We start from the raw sequence: 6,000 nt of genomic DNA, 5'->3' as shown, positions 1-6,000 counted from the left end.
GGTCCGACCCTCATGTGCTCGGGTACGTGGTGTCGCAACACACCAAACGTCTGCTTGCGCAGACGCCCCTGCGGGGTGTCCATCATCCCTTTCGAATGTGGCTGGGGCATTACATATATATGCCGAAGGTCATAACATTGAATTCGTACAGCCCATCGGGAGTTACGAAGGCAGTTTTCGGGCGATCGGATGGTGCCATAGGGACCTGCCAATGACCGGACCGTAAGTTTGGTGATGAAAAGAATTTGGATCTTTGCAAGCTGTCCAGGGCATCATCGATGCGTGGCATGGGATACACATCTTTTCACGTGACCTTGTTCAATCGGCGGTAATCGACGCAGAAGCGGATTGAGCCGTCTTTTTTCTTGACAAGAACTACAGGCGACGACCAGGGACTGCAGGACGGCTGAATGATGCCGCTCTGAAGCATGTCGTTGACTTGTTCGGCGATCACATGACGCGCAGCAGGGGATACGCGGTAAGGGCACTGGCGCAGAGGCGCTTGTGAGCCGGTGTCAATCAGATGGAGAACAGTATGCGTGCGGGCTAATGACATCTTCTGGCAACCAAACGAGCCTCGAAACTGGTGGAGGAGTGCAAGAAGTTTCTCGCGGTGCGCCTCTGCAAGTTCGTAGTCAATGGCGGAGCCGAACATACTTAAAGGTGGTCGATCAGGCGTGCTAGCAGAAGGTGTCAGGGCAGTAAGGTGCAAGTTGTCTGGGTCGTCAAGGCAGAAGATGGAGGATACGTCCAACGCCTGAATTGTGCCGATACACTCTCCACGGAGTAAGGTTGAGGAAACCGGCAACGGATTCGTAACAAATAAGGATGTGGCGCGGTTGGTCATGTCGAGAACGGCAAAAGGCAACGTGAGATTCCTGCGGCGTTGAACGGTCTGGGAGGGTGTAAAGACAACAGTAGACTCACGAACAGCGCCACAGGACACAGGGGCAAGGACTGTACTACTGGGTGGTATGTTCGTATCCTCAGTGACAAACAACTTTTCCGCTGTAGGTGCAGACGACGTGGAACACAACGCCGAGAACGCCACCTCGGCACAAGCACAGTCAATAACAGCATGATGGCGAGAAAGAAAATCCCCACCGAGGATGACATAATGTGAACAGGCTGGTAGTACAAGAAACTCAATATGATAAACATCTTCAAATATGATGCGGGCTGTGCAGGCGGCTAACGGCTGAATATGGTGTGCGCTGGTGGTACGGAGGGAGAATCCCGTTGACGTCGTCGTAACCTTCCGAAGCAAGCGGCAAAGTTTTATATCAACCACTGAAACAGCAGCACCAGTGTCCACAAGGGCAAGAGTACGAAAGCCATCCACAATAACGTCGATGAGGTTCGCTGTAAAAATTCGAGGATTTGAATTTTGGGACGACGACACAGTTCGTGCCTCGGGAACTGCGACGTTTAGTTTTCCGCGTCAGAAGGGCAGGGTCGACGGCGCATAGGTGACAGAGAGCGACGTCGCGGGGGGGGGGGGGGGGGAATCGGCGGGTATTTGAAGGCATGCGCTCGGGTGAAGAGGATTGTTGTAGTCCCACTGTGCCGTCAAAGCGCCCAGGATCGTAAGCAGACGGTCGCATGACATCTATCGGAACAGGAGGGCGACGGCGACAAAAGCGTGCCGCATGTCCTGCATAGCCGCAAGAATAAGAGATAGGGCGATTGCCCGCAGTGCGCCATGGATTTGTGGGGGCTGGTCGGCTAAACGGAACTGGTGGGGGCCGAACGGGTGCCGACGCGGAAGAATAGGTCGGTTGACGAGGCGGCCTGGCAGCGATGACTTGCGCATACGACAAGGGCGCAGGCTCCGGAGGTGGCGGAGGTGCGAAAGGTAAAGCGTGAGTGACCTTTCCCTGTATAACTTGGCGTATGACTGGGGCCAGATGTTGAGCCTGGGCTGGCTCGGGCGTGCTCGATAATATGGAGATCTGTAGGGCGACCTCCTCACGTACGAACTGCTTGATCTGAAGCGACAGTGCATTCTGGTCGCCCAAAGTCAACGCCGCGATCGAGTGGTTCTGTTCCAGAGGACGGCGAGTTTGGGCGCGTTGCTTGCTCAATTCGTCGAAACTCTGGCACAAGCTGACAACATCGGCGATGGTTTGTGGGTCTTTTGACAATATCATTTGAAATACGTCATCAGCTATTCATTTGAGGATTTGCTTGATCTTGTCCGACTCGTGCATTGATGGGTTATACAAGTCGACGAAGTCTTTAATATAGCTGGTGAAGTTCTCACCAAGTTCTTGAGCGCATTCATGAAGTCGCTGTTCTGCAATGAGTTTGCGTACCGCGGGGCGGCCGAAGATTTTCGAAAAGGTTGTCTTAAATGACGACGAGTCATTATTCTCCGCTTCGTGGTTCCGGAACCAGAGACTGGCGATACTGGTCAAGTAAAGGATTACATTGGTCAGCCTAGTCGCATCGTCCCATTTGTTGACTGCGCTCACCCTCTGATAAGTTGTCAACCAGTCCTCGACGTCTTGATCGTCAGTCCCGCTGAATATCGGTGGGTGACGCCGAGGCAGCACGCCGGGGCAAACGGTGGCTTGAGTCTGGGAGCAGCCTTGCGTGGTGGTTTCTTCCGGCATCGCTGACGCTGGAGGTAAGGTACGGCTTCGTAGTTCCAGGTTGGGAGACTGGGAGAACCTGGGAGACCTTTCCAGCAATCTGTGAGGGGGTTTATTTACAAAGCAGTTGGGCTACGCAACAGCCTTGGCTCAAGACCGTCGGTTGCTGTCTCGCATTCCCCGGGCAGCTGGGCTTCGTCATCCTCTCTCAATGGCTGCAGACTCTCTTCCCCACTACAATATATATGGGCATAGAGAGATAGGCAAATGTAATACAGAGCTGGAGGTTTTGATGAAGAGAACAGAAGATCAACGAGAGGTAGATCAAATGCTAGATTTGAATAATAGTAATATTAATTTTTGCTTGTGTTTGGGCCACATACAATTTCTGGGGCGCTATAACATAAAATGATTCCCAACTGTTTTCATCCGAATTTATGCAATCGGCCTCCACTATTGGTCAAAATATTTTCGTGCCACTCCCAACTTCACCTGTCTTTCACGCGACGTCACCAAAACCGCGATACCTCCATAACGTGTGCACACTGATTCTGCATGATTAAACCGCACAAAAGAAAAATAATCATTCCTGATTCGACGCCTTTTCACCGTTAGCCCTCTGGTATTGGTCCAATGTTTTCTCGCTGCGCCCACTTCGCCTGTATGTCACGCGACCTCACGAAACCGCGCAAACTCACCGCGTCAAAGTGACATGTACGCTAAAAAATGTCTTAATATGCAGAACAAAACTGAAAATTTTTCTGAATAGCCACAGACTGCACCGTTCCGTAAGGATGGCTGCCCGCCGATCGCTCAGGCCCTCGCTACTGGCACCTGTCTGTGATCATGTATTTATTTGCGCATGATAAACCTTTTTGCGTGTCAGTAAAACGGTATCGGGCCCATTCGGCATGCATACGACATCGCGCTTCCAACTCTTTCTTGCTGAGGATCCGCTTTAGCAGCATTTTTATCCCTCCGTTGCACGCCACCGCGATTTTCGACCAGCGACCGCAAGCTAAGTAAGGCGAAGCGAACCAATCGGAGAAGCCGGCACCACCCTCTTCATGCGATTTTCTATTTTCGCTGTGCTGGCTCGGTCCCATCAAAACCCTTTCCACTACAGCGTGCTCCTCGCGTGTTGCCAGCCAATTAGATAAGAAAAACCGCTGAGTGTAGGCAATGTTATTGGTTTCGAAAGCGAACAAATTTGACGCTCGTATAAAAGAGGAGAATGTTTGATTGAGTTGTTCAGACAACGCTGCGAGTCACCGCCCGATGCTTGCGTCCATGGTTATGTAAATTTCAAATCAGTAGTTTGGAATCAAAACAGTTTGGAATAATTTTACGTTATAGCGCCCCTGGCTTCTCAAAGCTACAATGGGTCTCACCGTACGGAGTACGCGCTATGTCTAAGCCGAAATGCCCTCTAGGGCACAGTTCTCGACTTTGTGTATATGGCATACAAAAACTGATGAGACTGTTGTAATCAAAGGGGAATACTTTGCACTTGATCATGTCAATTTAGTGTACTGGAGAGCATTTACAGTTGTAGCAAGCGGGGAAACAAAGAAACGATGGGATATCACCAAGAACAGCATAATGAGGGTTGCGCAAGCGCAGAGGCTTTATTTATTTTTTAATAATTGTAATAGGGTTTTTGTAGCACCATGTTATTTCTTCAAGAAAATCAAATTAAGGCGCCCGCCACGTGTCACACAAGCAAGCGAAGGAGCACGTCGGCTCCGTGGCAGCTTTGACAGAGGGAGAGAGCGCATATGCCAGAGACAGCTGACGCGATCAACGGAGTTTAGAAGCCTCCACAAGATACGTGAAGGTTGTGGTATCGAGAGAGGCGAGAGAGAGGGCACGCAACGAAACACCCTTTCAGACCCCGACGCATGGCAAGCCGAAAGAGAGAGGGAATGCGACAGCCCGAGCATGCTCCAATGGATGAGTCACCTCCCTCCTCTATGAGTCATCGGCGCCGCGGCCGAAAACGTGAGGAAGGTCTAGAAGATTCCCAGGATTTGTTCATGCTAATGGCACCCGACTCCGTGAGAAAGTGTGAAAAATGCAGGCGAAGGCGATAAGAGTGCCATGCGAGAATCAGCAGGGGGTAAGACCGCGCCGGTGAAGAGATATGACGTGAAGTCTGGCCATCTGCGGAAGAAGTGGATTCCCCGGAAAGCTATTCGACGAGTTCCTCGAGCGTCTCTATTTCCTGAAGAAGTTCCTTCTTCGAGATTTACGTCGAGCTACGCCTAGATCGTCCGGCTCAAGACCAGCACGGGTGAATACGAGTGGACATTTTTTTTCTATTCGTTCTATACTGTACGTGTTGACTTTTAGCGCTTGTCGTTAATTATTTTCCAGTGTTTTGTTAATGCCCATCTGAATTGTTTTGTGATGTGCCTAGCCGAAGTGTACATGTACATGTGTGTATGTAACTGCCTTATTTAAAGAATATATGTGGTTGTGTTTGGACAACTCTGGGCTCTGGCTCGGTCTTTGGACCACAACCGGCGTTCGCTGTCGCACCAGAAGGCCTCTCATTAATTGTCCGAGCTTTCGTGGGGTTATTATCGGAAGATGATAAGTCGTCTTTGGCATTTGGCCCGGTGTTGGCGCCTCATTCACGGGGTGTGTGACACCTCAGCATACTGAAATATACGACAATACCGAAGTCCACTGTCAACATCATGTGGAATAAACTGAACGATGGTGTTGCAATAATCACTGAACATTGTGGCACACGTACTGCGCAGCAAAATTTCTTTGCTAGTTTTTTAGCCGAAGGTGACAGACTGTGCACGGTTGCAAATGTAATTGGCTAGCAAGAAAATAAAGAGCCCCCGGAGCCCATATTTGTAAGTTTTCATTCAGACCACCATGATTTATTGAAATGAACGCTTCAGAGGCTTCTAAAAAAGCCACAGGCATATTCATTGCTGGTATTACCATCATTCCCTTGGTCGCATCCGTCTTCTAAAACATGATGCTTCCATTTACCTTTAATGAAGCCGAACTGATCGTCACATTACATATTGCTGCTCTGCACAACGCTTGTCATTGCCTTGTGCAAGCGCTTTTCTAGCAATACGGCTACACACGGCATGATAGGACTGATGCTCTAATTTTCAATTTAGTTGGTTTGTTCTCTTTTTTTACACTGGCAACACGTGCTGCGTAAAACCCGCCGGTATGACTTAAGTGTTAACTATATTAGAAACAATGTTCAGCGAAATATCTTTTGGCTTCGAACTGTTTCTACACAGGACGTTAACAGATAACGCATCCCCACCGGCTGGCCGGTGGCATTGTACAACAAACAAGATGCGTTGAAAAGCTGAATGAAATGCACTAACAGACACAGTGGACGAGCCTACAGCCACAGGAGCGCTAT

Source organism: Dermacentor silvarum, chromosome 8 (genome assembly GCF_013339745.2).
Source record: "Dermacentor silvarum isolate Dsil-2018 chromosome 8, BIME_Dsil_1.4, whole genome shotgun sequence".
Lineage (NCBI taxonomy): Eukaryota > Metazoa > Arthropoda > Arachnida > Ixodida > Ixodidae > Dermacentor > Dermacentor silvarum.
The sequence above is the reverse complement of the archived record's forward strand: the minus strand, read 5'-3'. Positions refer to the sequence as shown.